Consider the following 15,399-nt stretch of genomic DNA (forward strand, 5'->3'; position numbering starts at 1 on the left):
CACGATTATTATCGTGTGTTATATAAAGTTTCATTATACACTTTTTATCAACATAATCATATGTGATTTATAACCTTTATAGGGAAAATTTCGTATGCAAAATATATCACGATAACATTATATCTTTTGAAATGAAAAATGTTGTTATATACGTATAAATCAAACACTCTGCTTAGACTGCATGTATATGTGTCCAACTTAGACACTGTAAAAATTTATACTTTCATAACAAGTGATTCACTTTCTAGGGATTTCTAAACAAACGTGACACACTTTTAGAAAACTATAATAGGTATAGTTTTACGAGAACATTACTAACGTTTTCATATTAGAAACACTATTTTCAAGAAGTCACTTTCACATACAAGAACAAACGAACATTTTAACACGTAAATCTGTTTTTACACTAAGTTTTGTGAGACATTAACTTCACGTACGTTCGAGTACACATTTCAAGTCCTGTATTATATACCAGAATCCCTTGGAGGGGGAGCCTGGTGTTTGTGTATAGATCTATATGGGCTTGACAACCCCGCGCCCTGACTGTTAGCTACAGTACACCATTTGGGGTGACAAACGTCAGAACATTCCAACGCCTGAAGAATGTTGTGTATAGGCAATTCTAGTCGATAGTATGGTTATAAAACTCACATGGAGTATTAAAAATACATTGATTTACGGGGTTTTTCAAACGTATTGGAAAGTTTATACATACATACATTTTCTAGAAACAAACATTGGTCTTGATAGAAGGCTACATTTAAGCTAGTAGAAAATATGGGATTTTCTAGGAACAAACAAACAAAAACAAAACATTTCATTTCATACAAACATTGTCATTTAATACTTATGAAACTCACCAGCTTAAATGTTGATCTACTCTTTCAAAACTACTTGTATGTCCCAGGGATTCAGTAATTACAGGTAACAAACAGCTTTTGAAGAAGGGACGTTGCGGCGTCAGTTTAAATTCATATTTTGACATCACATTGTAATTGATTTTGAACATGTATCTTTTAACAATGTAAACTTTCAATTATATATATGATGGTTGTATTGCTTTCTTTACTATGTATTCATTTGTTACGCTACCACATGAAGTCATCCGCCCCCGAACGTTTCCGCCGTTTCGGTTTGGGGGTGTGACAGATTGGTATCAGAGCAATGTTTATAGTGAACTAAGTATATCGAACCACATAAGATATACAAACTATAAATTCTTAAGGGACTAATACTCTCTGATAAAACATTTTTTTGTTTTACGCCTAAGTCGCGTTTCGTTTAACTTAAATTGTTATTTCAATTAAGTACAAATACATGCATACAACAACTTATTTTCATGATTATAACTATACAAGAAGTATTTAGACAAGTTGGACACTACGATTAAGACTCGATATATGTAATTAGATTTGGGACAAATATAGCATGATCAACTATATTTGTCCGAGATCGGACCAATGTATATCGAGGAATGCTTGTAGTGAGCAACAAGTCAAAACTTACCAAAACATCGCGAGAATCAAACACACGAATTTAAATATTATAGGAGTATTTATTACCTAGAATAGATTAACATACATGTTTAGTCTTACATGTTTCAAACATTATTCGATTCTTATAACCCTATTCTCGTACAGTCAAATGGCTGGATTTCACCACCCCGGCGACCCCTACTACCCCAACCAAGGCAACGGGGGATGGATCGAAGAGGATCCCGAGGAGGACGAAGAACCCATAGAATTGGATGAAGAGGATGACTCCGGTACCGACTCAGAGCCGAAAGTGATCAATCCACCACCCGCACAACCTCCCGCCTTCGTAAGGAACTTTCAAGGACCGACTCCCATTTGGGGAAGTCACCTCTACCATTGGAGCCAACAACAAAGTCTACGCCCTCCCTACAGCATGTGCCGAGACTTCTACGATGTCCGCGGCGGAGGTTCAGCCGATCGGGCACTCCCAGACATGGTGGGAAAACTAGCCAACCAGTCCTACCAATCCGGAGTTCAAGCTAGCCGGATTCGGGAAGTCAACGTGGAAGTACAGGTTCACACTTCCGACATCCGTAGGCTGGACAGAGCTCAGGACAATGCCCAACTCCAAACTGAGGCATTCCAAGCACAAATGATTGCAGCCCTCGCCGAATTGAGGGAACAACAAGCCGCCTTCGATAGGCGTCTTATGGAATCGAAGCAATCGGATGCGGAGTCAAGCTCCAAGCGCAACCTACGTCGCAAGTAGTGCTTGCCAAAATCTCAAATTTTGTTATAACTTAGGACCTCGGCTAAAAGTTTTTATTTTCCTTAAACTTTGTAACCGGAGACCCTTATAGGGGTCAAATTTTCGTGATCGTTGTATCAACTATTATATTAATATAAGTGGCACTATTATTACTACGTTGAGTATTTCGTTCGATCCTTAAAATGTTATGGAAAAACCATATGCTTGTTTCGTATTCCAGGCTTACAAATAACTTTCATTCTTCTATCTTTGAGACTCATACTATCATCTATTGTTGAACTATAGCAATTTAGTTCATTAGACACATTCATTTTCTATGCTATGGAATTCTTATCTTTATCTTTTCAACCTATAGTTGAAGGATGCCTCCGCGTAGAAATCCGAGACGAAACAACGGTGGAGAAGCACCTCTACCACCACCACCTCCACCTCCTCAATTTGATGTTGTCATGTTCCAAGCAGCAGTCACCGCAGCTGTAGCAGCTGCCATGTCACAGATCAATAACCCGGTTACTACTGGCTCGGGAACTGGCACACATCCATCCAACCATGGAGAGAGTCATGGGCAATCCCGAGAATGCACCTATAAGGACTTTACTAAAGCCAAACCCCGGATGTTTAATGGAACTGGTGGTGTGATGACTCTGAGGCAGTGGATCGAAAGGACAAAATCGGTCTTTGAAATCTGCTCCTGTCCCGAACACAGCAAAGTCAAGTTTGCAACCTACACGCTTATCGATAGAGCTTTAACTTGGTGGAATGGCCACGTTAAGGTACTTACTCTGATAGTGGCAAATTCAATAAGCTGGGAGAGCTTACTGTCCACGAGGAGAAATTCAAAAACTCGAGCACAAACTCTGGACGCTCGGAATGATTGGTACCGACATAGCAACTTATACCAACAGATTCTATGATCTGGCAATCCTTTGCCCGTATATGATTGCTCCTGAGAGCACGAAAATAGAGAGATACATTTGGGGACTATCGCCGCAAATTCAGTCGAGTGTGTTAGCTTCAAAGCCTGACACTTTTGAAAGTGCCAAAGAGCTGGCACAATCTCTCATTGATCACGGAAGTCATTAGAACTCGGCAATTGCTACACCAGAACCACAAAAGGGAAACAACAACAACAATAACAGGAAGAGAGGATGGAGTAAAGGGAAGGGTGGGTCTTCCCAAGAATCCTCGAAGAAACAACAACTAGTTACAGTGAATGCTGCTACTGTACCTACTACCGTTCCTACAAATCCCTACCTGACAAAGCCATATGCGGGTAACTTTCCAAAGTGCGCCAAATGCACTTACCACCACCTTGGACCTTGTTGGGAAATGCATTGTTCCAACTGCAACAAAAAGGGACACACTGTTCGTTTCTGCAAAGACCCCGTAAAGCCAATCACTCAAGTTCCCAATGCTGGTGTAGGCCGAGCTTGCTACGATTGTGGCGAGGTGGGCCACTACAAGAGAAACTGCCCAAAGGCAGAAAATACCGGCGGGGTGGGACGAGTGTTGACTATAGGCTACGAAGAAGCTGTAGCTGATCCTACAGTAGTTGCTGGTACGTTTCTTCTCGATAATTCATATGCATGCATACTGTTCGATAGTGGAGCGGAGAGAAGCTTCGTGAGTCAAAACTTTATTCACTTACTTAAACATAAACCTAGCAAGTTAGAAAAATCATTCACTATAGAAATGGCAAATGGAAAAACGGAAAACACTAACTGCATATACATGGGCTGTACATTAACTTTAGACGGTCATTATTTCCCAATCAACCTCATGCCGGTCCAAATTAAAAGTTTCGACGTCATAGTCGGCATGGATTGGTTAAGTCTTCTTCGCGCCAACATCATGTGCTTTGAGAAAGCAGTTCGTCTTAGTCTTACTAACGACGAAACATTAGTGATTTACGGCGAAAAATCAAGTACAAACCTTCGCATCATCTCGTGCATCCAAGCTCGAAAGTGTTTGCGAAAGGATTATCATGCATTTCTTGCACACATCGTCGATACGAGTCAGGAAGTAAAGGATATTAAGAGCATTCTAGAACTACGCGACTTTCCTGATATCTTTCTAGAAGAACTACCAGGATTACCACCGCAACGTCAAGTCGAGTTTAGAATCGACTTAGTTCCAGGGGCTACCCCAGTAGCAAAATCGCCTTATCGTCTGGCACCAACAGAGATGCAAGAACTTTCTAGTCAGCTTAACGAACTCCACCAGAAGGGATTTATTAGACCAATTTTGGAGCACCGGTCTTGTTTGTAAAGAAGAAAGACGGATCGTTCCATATGTGCATTGACTACAGGGAACTGAACAAACTTACTGTAAAAAACCGTTATCCTCTGCCCCGCATTGACGACCTATTTGATTAACTTCAGGGAGCAAACTACTTCTCGAAGATAGATATACGATCCGGATATCACCAATTATGCGTACTAGAAGAGGATATTCCCAAGACAGCCTTCCGAATCCGTTATGGACACTACGAATTTGTAGTGATGTCGTTCGGATTAACCAACGCACCAGCAGTATTCATGGACCTAATGAATAGGGTGTGTCGTCCTTACTTGGATCAGTTCGTCATCGTCTTCATCGATGATATACTTATCTACTCCCGAAGAAAGGAAGAGCATAGTCAGCACCTACGAAAAGTCTTAGAAACATTACGTTCGGAGAAGCTCTATGCGAAGTTCTCTAAATGCGAATTTTGGATTTGAAGAGTTGACTTTTTGGACCACATTGTTAGCGAGAAGGGGATACACGTGGATCCCTCCAAAATTAAGGCCATTGAGAACTGGTCGGCACCAAAGACACCTACAGCAATTCGTCAATTTCTAGGTCTCGCTGGCTATTATCGCAGATTCATAAAAAACTTCTCTAGCATTGCGAAACCTCTCACTACATTGACCCAAAAAGGCGTGGCCTTTGACTGGGAAGCAAAACAAGAGAAGGCGTTCCAAACTCTGAAACAGGCTTTGTGCACCGCGCCAATACTATCCCTACCCGAAGGGATAGAAGATTTCGTAGTGTATTGTGATGCATCAAACCAAGGACTTGGTTGTGTTCTTATGCAAAGAGGGAAAGTTATTGCTTATGCCTCCCTTCAGCTTAAGACACACGAAGTAAACTATACAACACACGATCTTGAGTTAGGAGCAGTAGTGTTTGCTCTAAAGATCTGGAGACACTACTTGTACGGAACAAAGAGTACTATTTTCACCGATCACAAGAGCCTTCAACACATTTTCAATCAGAAGGAGCTCAACATGCGATAACGACGATGGGTCGAGTTACTCAATGACTACGAATGTGAAATTCGTTATCATCCTGGCAAGGCCAGTGTGGTAGCTGACGCCCTCAGTCGAAAAGAATACACTGGTCGGAGAGTCAAATCTCTGACTATGACTATCCATTCCCACTTATCCACCCAAATTAAGGAGGCTCAACTGGAAGCTTTGCAACCTGAAAATGTGGCGGGTGAATCCCTGAGAGGAACGGAGAAGAATCTAGAAATCAAGGGTGGCGGAGCATATTATCTCATGAACCGTATTTGGACACCGAAACATGGTGGTTTCAGAGACGTGGTCATGTCTGAAGCACACAACACGAGATATTCCGTCCACCTAGGTTCAGATAAAATGTATCTGGATCTTAAGAAACTGTACTGGTGGCCTAACATGAAAGCAGAAATTGCTACCTTCGTAAGTAAATGCCTTACTTACGCTAAGGTTAAGGTCGAGTATCAGAAACCGTCAGGATTACTACAACAGTTGTAGATATCGGAATGGAAATGAGAACAGATTACTATGGACTTCGTAACCAAGTTGCCCAAGACGACGGGGGGACTTGATACCATATGGGTCATCGTCGACAGATTGACCAAATCCGCGCATTTCCTACCAATCAAGGAGACTGACAAGATGGAAAGGCTTACAAGAACTTACATAAGGGAAATAGTGCGACTGCATGGTGTTCCAATATCCATTATCTCCGATAGAGGTAGTAGATTCACTTCAAGGTTCTGGCAGTCACTACAAAGTTCCCTGGGGACTAGGCTAGACATGAGTACAGCCTACCATCCACAAACAGACGGGCAAAGTGAGAGAACGATACAAATTTTGGAAGATATGCTGAGAGCCTGTGTGATTGACTTTGGAAAGGCATGGGACATCCATTTACCCCTTGTCGAATTTTCATACAACAATAGTTATTATACGAGCATAAAAGCTGCTCCATTTGAAGCCCTCTATGGCCGTAAGTGCAGGTCCCCTCTGTGCTGGACTGAAGTTGGCAACACCCAGTTAGCTAAAGGACGAGTTCCTGAAAGCACTCTCACCGGTCCGAAAATCATATGGGAAACGACAGAGAAGGTCGTTCAGATTCGTGAACGGTTGAAAGCCTCTAGAGACCAACAGAAAAGCTATACCGACCAAAGGAGGAAACCTTTGGAATTCCAGGTAGGAGACTGCGTTCTATTGAAGGTCTCACCGTGGAAGGGCTTAATACTCTTTGGAAAGCGTGGAAAGCTAAATCCAAGATACGTAGGGCCTTTCGAGATTCTCGCCAGGATCGGCCCAGTAGCTTACAAGCTTAATCTACCACGTGAACTTAGTAACATACATCCAACCTTCCATATCTCGAACTTGAAAAAGTGTCTGTCCGATGAGACTCTTGTTATTCCACTCGACGAGATCGAGATTAACGAGGGCCTCAACTTTGTGGAAGAACTGATAAAAATCATGGACCGAGAGGTCAAACAAATGAAACAAAGTGGCATACCCATCGTGAAGGTTCGCTGGAACGCCAAGCGAGGACCTGAGTTTACATGGGAACGCGAAGATCAGATGAAACAAAAGTACCCTCATCTTTTTCTCTGATTCACAAGTATCTTTCTTACTTTAAATTTCGGGACGAAATTCCCTCTAACGGGGGGATGATGTGAAAACTCGATATTTCAAATCTATGTAATGACCTAAAAAGTCAAGTATTGTAACCACTTTTGATATAATGAAATTAACTTCGAAAATAAAAAGTCCAAAAAGTCTCTAAATAATTACCTACTATGTTTGATGTCAATAAACCGTGATCATACATAAAAAGAATGCCCAAATCTAACTTCGTATGATGAAGTTATGATTTTTCCAAGTTCAGCTTAGCGACAGACTACTAAAAACTCGAAACGGAGATCGAGTGACTTTTGGCAGGAATGACCTAAACGAGAACCGAAGGTCTCGACAATGGTATTTCAACGGTAAAAAGTCTGGCAAAATCAGACGTCAGATAAAGAAGTTATGAATTTCTAACGAAATTTTCTTACCGCGACCTTTTAAAAATAAAGAATAAAAATAATTTCAAAATTTGCTGACGGAATCTAAACGAAAGTTGTAGAGCGTAGTCTCACCTTCGCGTGAATATAAAGAACATCGAAAACGGAGTTCGTATGAAGAAGATATGAATTATTGAAGTTTATTAAATAATTAATATATAAATTTTATTAATAAACCTTGGTATTATCCGAAGGAGGAGTCATCAGATCGGGCCGAGTTACACCCAACGTACGCTCGTACGCCCAGCGTACTCGAGGCCTAGGCCTCGGATCATCCACGTCGCGCCCTATGCGAAGCTAGGCCGTCCCATCTGAACTCTGAGGCAGTCGAGGATCCGGTCACGCGTGACGCACGAGTACGCCCAGCGTACCGAGGCGGTTCCCAGCCCCTATAAAAGGGATGCGAGGGTTCCGAAGAAAGGGCTCCATTTCTCCCAACTTTCTTGCGTTCTTGCCTCGTTTTCCGTGCTCGTGCTAACCCGAAGCCCCGGTCACCTTGCTCAAGTCCCGAAGGTCGTTTGTGCTCCCGAGATTCCCAAGAAAATCCGCTTTCTCGAGTCGAAGTTCTGCTCAGTTTTCATCTCGCCTTTTTCCGATCTTTCAAGTGAGTTTATACCCCTTAATTAACCTTTTAAATGTTCTATAAATTCTTTTATATGCTTTCAGGGGGGGGGGGAATACAAGTAAAACACACGATTATTATCGTGTGTTATATAAAGTTTCATTATACACTTTTTATCAACAGAATCATATGTGATTTATAACCTTTATAGGGAAACTTTCGTATGCAAAATATATCACGATAACATTATATCTTTTGAAATGAAAAATGTTGTTATATACGTATAAATCAAACACTCTGCTTAGACTGCATGTATATGTGTCCAACTTAGACACTGTAAAAATTTATACTTTCATAACAAGTGATTCACTTTCTAGGGATTTCTAAACAAACGAGACACACTTTTAGAAAACTATAATAGGTATAGTTTTACGAGAACATTACTAATGTTTTCATATTAGAAACACTATTTTCAAGAAGTCACTTTCACATACAAGAACAAACGAACATTTTAACACGTAAATCTGTTTTTACACTAAGTTTTGTGAGACATTAACTTCACGTACGTTCGAGTACACATTTCAAGTCCTGTATTATATATGAGAATCCCTTGGAGGGGGAGCCTGGTGTTTGTGTATAGATTTATATGGGCTTGACAACCCCGCGCCCTGACTGTTAGCTACAGTACACCATTTGGGGTGACAAACGTCAGAACATTCCAACGCCTGAAGAACGTTGTGTATTGGCAATTCTAGTCGATAGTATGGTTATAAAACTCACATGGAGTATTAAAAATACATTGATTTACGGGGTTTTTCAAACGTATTGGAAAGTTTATACGTACATACATTTTCTAGAAACAAACATTGGTCTTGATAGAAGGCTACATTTAAGCTAGTAGAAAATATGGGATTTTCTAGGAACAAACAAACAAAAACAAAACATTTCATTTCATACAAACATTGTCATTTAATACTTATGAAACTCACCAACTTAAATTGTAACAGCCCGGATTTCCAGGTATCTTTTATGCTTATATTTTTGGAGTTTTTTGAGGGGACTCGGCGAGTTGGAGCTCAAACTCGCCGAGTAGGATCACGGTTCAGGACGCAGGTTCGCGCCTGGACTCGACGAGTCCAAGGAATGGACTCGGCGAGTCCTCGCTGTTTAATGAAACCCTAATTTCCCGGTCCTAAGCCCTATTTAAAGGACCTTATGGCCCTTCATTGCGGCTACCTTGATCTTGAGAGCACCAAAGCAGCTGAGGGTTCTTGTGAGTGAGATAAGATGCCATTGTTCACCAAATTTGTGTGTTTTTGCAAGAAAGGAAGAGGAAAGTCAAGCTAGAAGAGTTGGGGAGCTTGGATCTACTTTCATTTCATCAGAGGAGGCTTCTTGAGGTATCATTCAGAGCTTATTTCCGTATTTTTGTTGATATGGTCAAATCTAGGGTTTCTTCATGCCTTATTTGCTTTGTATTTGAAGTGTGAGAGGTCCCATGGGGATATGGTGCTTAGATCTGGACCTTAGTAGGTCCAGAGAGTCCCTAATGTCATGCTTTATGTCCTTCCTTTTGGGTTGGAGGCTAGGATTGCCATTTTAGAGGTCATTTCTCCAAAAAGAGCCTTGTAGGTGTTGTATGGTAACCAAGACATGAACTTTACGTGATGAATGAGCTTAGGAGGGCCAGATCTATGAGTGGATGGAGCAGATCTGACCTCAGAAGCTAGTTTGAGTTGATGCATGGCATGGACTCGCCGAGTCTGAAGAACAGACTCGGCGAGTAGCATGAAGATTGTCCTTAACCACTCAGCGAGTGGTCCGGCCGAGTTATGAGTTGACTCAGTGAGTCAGGGAGAGTTAGAGAGGGTTGACAGATGGACTGAGTCGAGCTGGAACTCGCTGAGTTGTTCTTGAGACTCGGCGAGTTGAGTCGTGGTGGCCCCGCGATTCATGCCAGGTGGAAGTCGTCGAGTCAGGGGAGTACTCGACATGTCAAAAGATAATCCTAGAGAGTTGGTGAATACGTATAGACTCGTCGAGTCGCCCTAGTGCACTCGCCGAGTCCGGTCAAAATTGACCGTTGACCGTTGACCATAGTTGACTGGTGTTGACTTGATAGGGGTAGTCAACCTTAGTGGTAAAAGTGTTAATTAGAGATGTATGATGTTATAGGAGGATTATAGCTCGGAGGATCGAGCACGAGTGATTTCCTGGATTCGCGGGCTATCGAGATATACGAGGTGAGTCTTCTCACTATACTTTACCTTGAGTAGGTAATCAGAGTTATGTGACAAAGTATGTGTATGTTATGTGTTGCACTGCATGATTTCTATGTGATTTATGTTGTGCATGTTTATAGAGTTGGAACCGTAAGGTTCCCAGAGTTAGAACCAGTGGGTTCACAGAGTAGGGTCTACGGACCCACAGAGTTATAGCCTCGAGTGGCTAATATGTGTTATGTGTGGTATTTTGGGGAACTCACTAAGCTTTGTGCTTACAGTGTTAGTGTTGTTTGTTTCAGGTACTAGTGATGACCGTGGGAAGGCGCCGGCTTGATCTGTACACACGCAAGGGATTTTTATGTGATATGATCTTGGGATTTTGTATGATGTGAATTGAAGATTTAAACTTGATGTTTATGAAAATTAAATGAAAAATGTTTTTATATTTTGCGAAAAATTATTTTGAAATTCACGGTGTTACATAAATTCTGATCTACTCTTTCAAAACTACTTGTATGTCCCAGGGATTCAGTAATTACAGGTAACAAACAGCTTTTGAAGAAGGGACGTTGCGGCGTCAGTTTAAATTCATATTTTGACATCATATTGTAAATGGTTTTGAACATGTACCTTTTAACAATGTAAACTTTCAATTATATATATGATGGTTGTATTGCTTTCTTTACTATGTATTCATTTGTTACGCTACCACATGAAGTCATCCGCCCCTGAACGTTTTCGTCATTCCGGTTTGGGGGTGTGACAGTATAACTCCTAAAACTTGGTCTAGGTCACATTTTAGAGGCAACCGATACAATCTTATGTCGTCCAACAATGTGGAGTCTATAAATGCATTATCTAGACATGCACGTAAGGTGCCGATACTAATGTTGATCGACTTTTTCCGTGCAACAATGCAAAAGTGGTGGTTTCAAAGACGTAACTTGCAGGTAGTAAGTTGTGATATTAATGTTTGTGTTAAATGTTATTGATCTTAACTATGTAATTTTCTTTATTTTTTTAACGGAAGCAACAACAACACTCACCTTTTAGGCCAATGATATTGTAAAAAAAATACCTTTAATGATTGGGATGTCAGTCAAAAGCACATAAGTTTCTACCCAAAATCACAGTCAAATTTTTTAATTTGTCTGCAATTCATAGTCCAACTTAACTGAAGAACGTAGTGTACTTATTGACAACACAAGAGAGGACTGTTTAAGTTGACAAGCCGTTACACAGACCGACAACACAAGACACGATTGTTTGACTTGACAACATAGATGGAGTTACAAAAGGGGGCCACTGTAAATAATTGTTCATATCCATATTAATTATATCACCTTACAATTTTATCTTTCAAATATGGACCCATCCGTACCACTAAGATGGAGCATCCAAGAGGAGGTTGCTTTGGTTCATGCTTGGATTGTAATTGTAAAGGAGGATTTTCCACTAGGCCCGCCACAAGTTCGCAATGGATCATTTTGGTCTCGTGTCTGTCATTTGTTTCGCCATCAAATGGGTTGTACTCAATATCGAAGAACAAGAGATGTCAAAGTCAAGTTTATGGATTTGAAACAAGGGGTCAAGCATTTTCAACGTATTTATAACAAGCTGGATAATGAACATCCGAATATGGATGAAGATATTCTCATACAGGTGGCTATGGAGCTATACCGTTTTGAATCTAATGGTAGGGAGTTTACGCATGGGGAAGCAAGAAATCTTTTAAAGAATGTCCCTCATTTTTAATATGCATGTTAGTCCTTTAATGTATGTTGGTCTCGTGTATCTTGTTAATCCTTTAATGTATGTTGTTTAGGTAATGAGCATAAATCGTGAATTAAGAAAACACATCCATTTTCATTTCATTAAAACATTAAACCATAACTACTACATAATAGGGCATAAAATGGAAAGCGGTACATCAATAGCTACTTCTACTTGGGAGGTAACAGGACCACCATTTCATTTGGAATTTTCCATTGCACATGTGATGGCATAGAATTCACCGTATCAGATTCGAATGAAGCTCAGTACAGGGCAAAAGTCAGCTTATAATCAACCATTCCGTGAATGGATGCAGATGTACGAGTTCTTAGTGATGCTATAACGTGGCCACAAGGTATACCACTTTTTTGCCATTTGCCACAACTATATACCCTACGTTAAAGTTGTACTTTGAAGGTCTTGAAAACTTCATCCACTTCAAATATATCCCCATAAATACGTCTTGCCTCCCAATTATAAGACTTGTTCACTTGGTTTTGAACCTTATTCTCAACATAAGGGGTCACACCAACAGAAATCCTCCCTGCGAAATTTGTTAATTTAGAAATAATAACACAAGAAATAACAAATTATAAGTATAAATTTACCTCCAACTTCATCCCGTTCACCATATGCCACTTGAATCAAGTGATCGATTAACTCAATGATTGTTGTTATAGGTAACTCATATGTGTAGGTGGATATATTATTCATAATTATAGGAATATCAATCGATTTAACATTGTAACGTACTTTAGGAAAAAATATTTGTGCCCATTTTGAAATGGCTATATTTGTCAAGCCAGACAATTGGATTCCTACATGCATTTTGAAAGCTTTCCAAACACAAGTAAAATTCATGCACACTACATGCACTGCATGACTTCCAAAACAACTTTTTTCCGAGCTATATCTTTAAGACAATGCCCATGATACAAATTTAGGTAGACTATCCCAACGGGAAAGTCTATTTTATCACATAGGTGGCTTATGAAACCAACCTCTGTAGTGTCACCTAAATATTCTTTTAACTTCCTCATGAACCATGCCCAAGATTCCTCACACTCTAAGGTTCCCAAACTAACTGCTAAGGGTAGGGGTTCATGGTTTCCTTCCAAAGCCACCGTAAAGTAGATTGTTGTCAGATAGTTGCCAAGTAAGGGTAAATAACCCACATATATTAATGGTATCATGCACCTGAGGAAGGTAGGGATCTGTATAAAATAAAACATACTTATATTAGTCACATGCAAAATCTAAACAAGGTACATTACCTACAACTATTAATTAAATCAATAAAATAAAGATAACATACCACGCAACCTAAAGCCACAAAATAGAATTGAAAGCGGTCGGTATCTATTTTCTTGATGGCTATGAAGGTATTAGGATTTGTTCTTCCAAGATTATGAAAGAATATTGGTAGGTCACAAAATCTTTCTTGGTTGCAAGAAGTCATTTTCACATGAAATGAAAGTGTATTAGGAAAATCAAACCAATCCGATTATAAATATACAAAAGCTGGTATTGAAATTGGATTACTTCATAGTCAAACCACATGATTTCATGGTCAAACCACATGATTTCATAGTAAAACCGTAAGTAGACTTTACTAATTGACAAGACAAGGAATTATACTTATCTGCACTTTATATTTCAACTTGAAGGATTCATAGTTAAACCATATGATTTCATAGTCAACCCTTAAGCAAACTTTACTGATTGACAAGACAATGCATTGTACTTGTCTGCACTTCATAGTTCAACTTGAAAGATTTATAGTCAAACCAGATGGTTTCATAATCAACCCTTAAGAAAACTTTACTGATTGACAACACAATGCATTGTACCTGTCTGCATTAAAATTTCGTATAAATGGGTAATACTCACTCCATGACATTTGATTGTGAAGTTATTCATATTTGATCAAATAAATCAGGTGAATGGTATACTACAATTGTGTAGGTGAATGTATCATTAGGATATTAGGGACACCTAAAAACCCAGGAAGATTATTTTACGCTTGCCTATAAATGATGTCATGATTTTTAGTTCCTTAATATTTGTGCTATCATATTTGAACCGAAACTTATCTTTTTATCTATCTTTAAATTTTTATGGACCAAAATGCAGGTTTATCTATTGGGTTGATGAAGTGAAAGACCAATATTATATGATAATAACTAAGGTAGCTAAGTCGAATAAACACTTTAAATATGAAAATAAGAAGTTGAAGATAGCCTTGGTTTGTAGTTGGGTGTTGTTCTGGAAATTATTGTTTACAAGTTGTAAGGCTTAGGTCTTTTGGTTAACTTTGAAGTTCTAACGTCAATAAAGAGGGTGTATTGTCATTATGTTTTAACTTTTGAAGTTATAATTATATTATGTATGAAGATAATGTGTATCACACTATATATAAAATTATTTTTCCTAATGAAACACTTGAATTTATAAATCAAACATTCATTTACATACATATCACATCCAAATACATAGGACCAACACACGATCCCCAACAAATTTTGGCAACCCTTTGACGAAACTCTAAAGCTTCATTTTTTGGGTATATAAATTCACGTATTAGTTGTCTTGATACTAGTTGTTCCATAAACATACAAACAAATACAACACAATCTCCCAACCCCCTACTTTGTTGGGGAACATTATCTTTGAGAGTAAATGTCATATTTAATGGTATCATTGGAATGTTCCTCCTCTGCCAGTAATTACTTTTGTATAAAATTTTTGCCACTCGCGCCTCAAATTTGCTAAAAGTTCCATTTGACTCAAAATTTTCAAACGCACTCCTACTGAGACTGTCATATAGATGGACTTTCATTGACTCCAGTCATAGTTCCCCAAACAACCAATGATTTGGATAGAAATGAATCGGCATATAAACTTGCACAAAGTTTAAAAAATAATTACTTATTAATATTTCGATACAAAAAAATGATACCAATAAATATAATTTCAATAAAACTAATAATATACCATATCCACATCCCATGAAAGGAACCATAATGTCGCGGTATGTAGTTATCCCATACATAAATGCCCTCCAATCATTACCATCTTCCAGAAGATGGAAAACAAAAAAATTTGGAGGCATTATGGTATACCGGTCAACTTCAAACTGTCTCTCCATCAACAATCTAATCCAAATTGTGATATGATGCGAAAGTTATGGTACTTTTTTTTATAAATTAATAAATAAAAAATAGAAAATTACAAAAATAGCCTAATATAAAAAATCACTTATAAGC

Source organism: Lactuca serriola, chromosome 5 (assembly GCF_051521515.1).
Source record: "Lactuca serriola cultivar US96UC23 chromosome 5, Lser_US96UC23_V15, whole genome shotgun sequence".
Taxonomy (NCBI): Eukaryota; Viridiplantae; Streptophyta; class Magnoliopsida; order Asterales; family Asteraceae; genus Lactuca; species Lactuca serriola.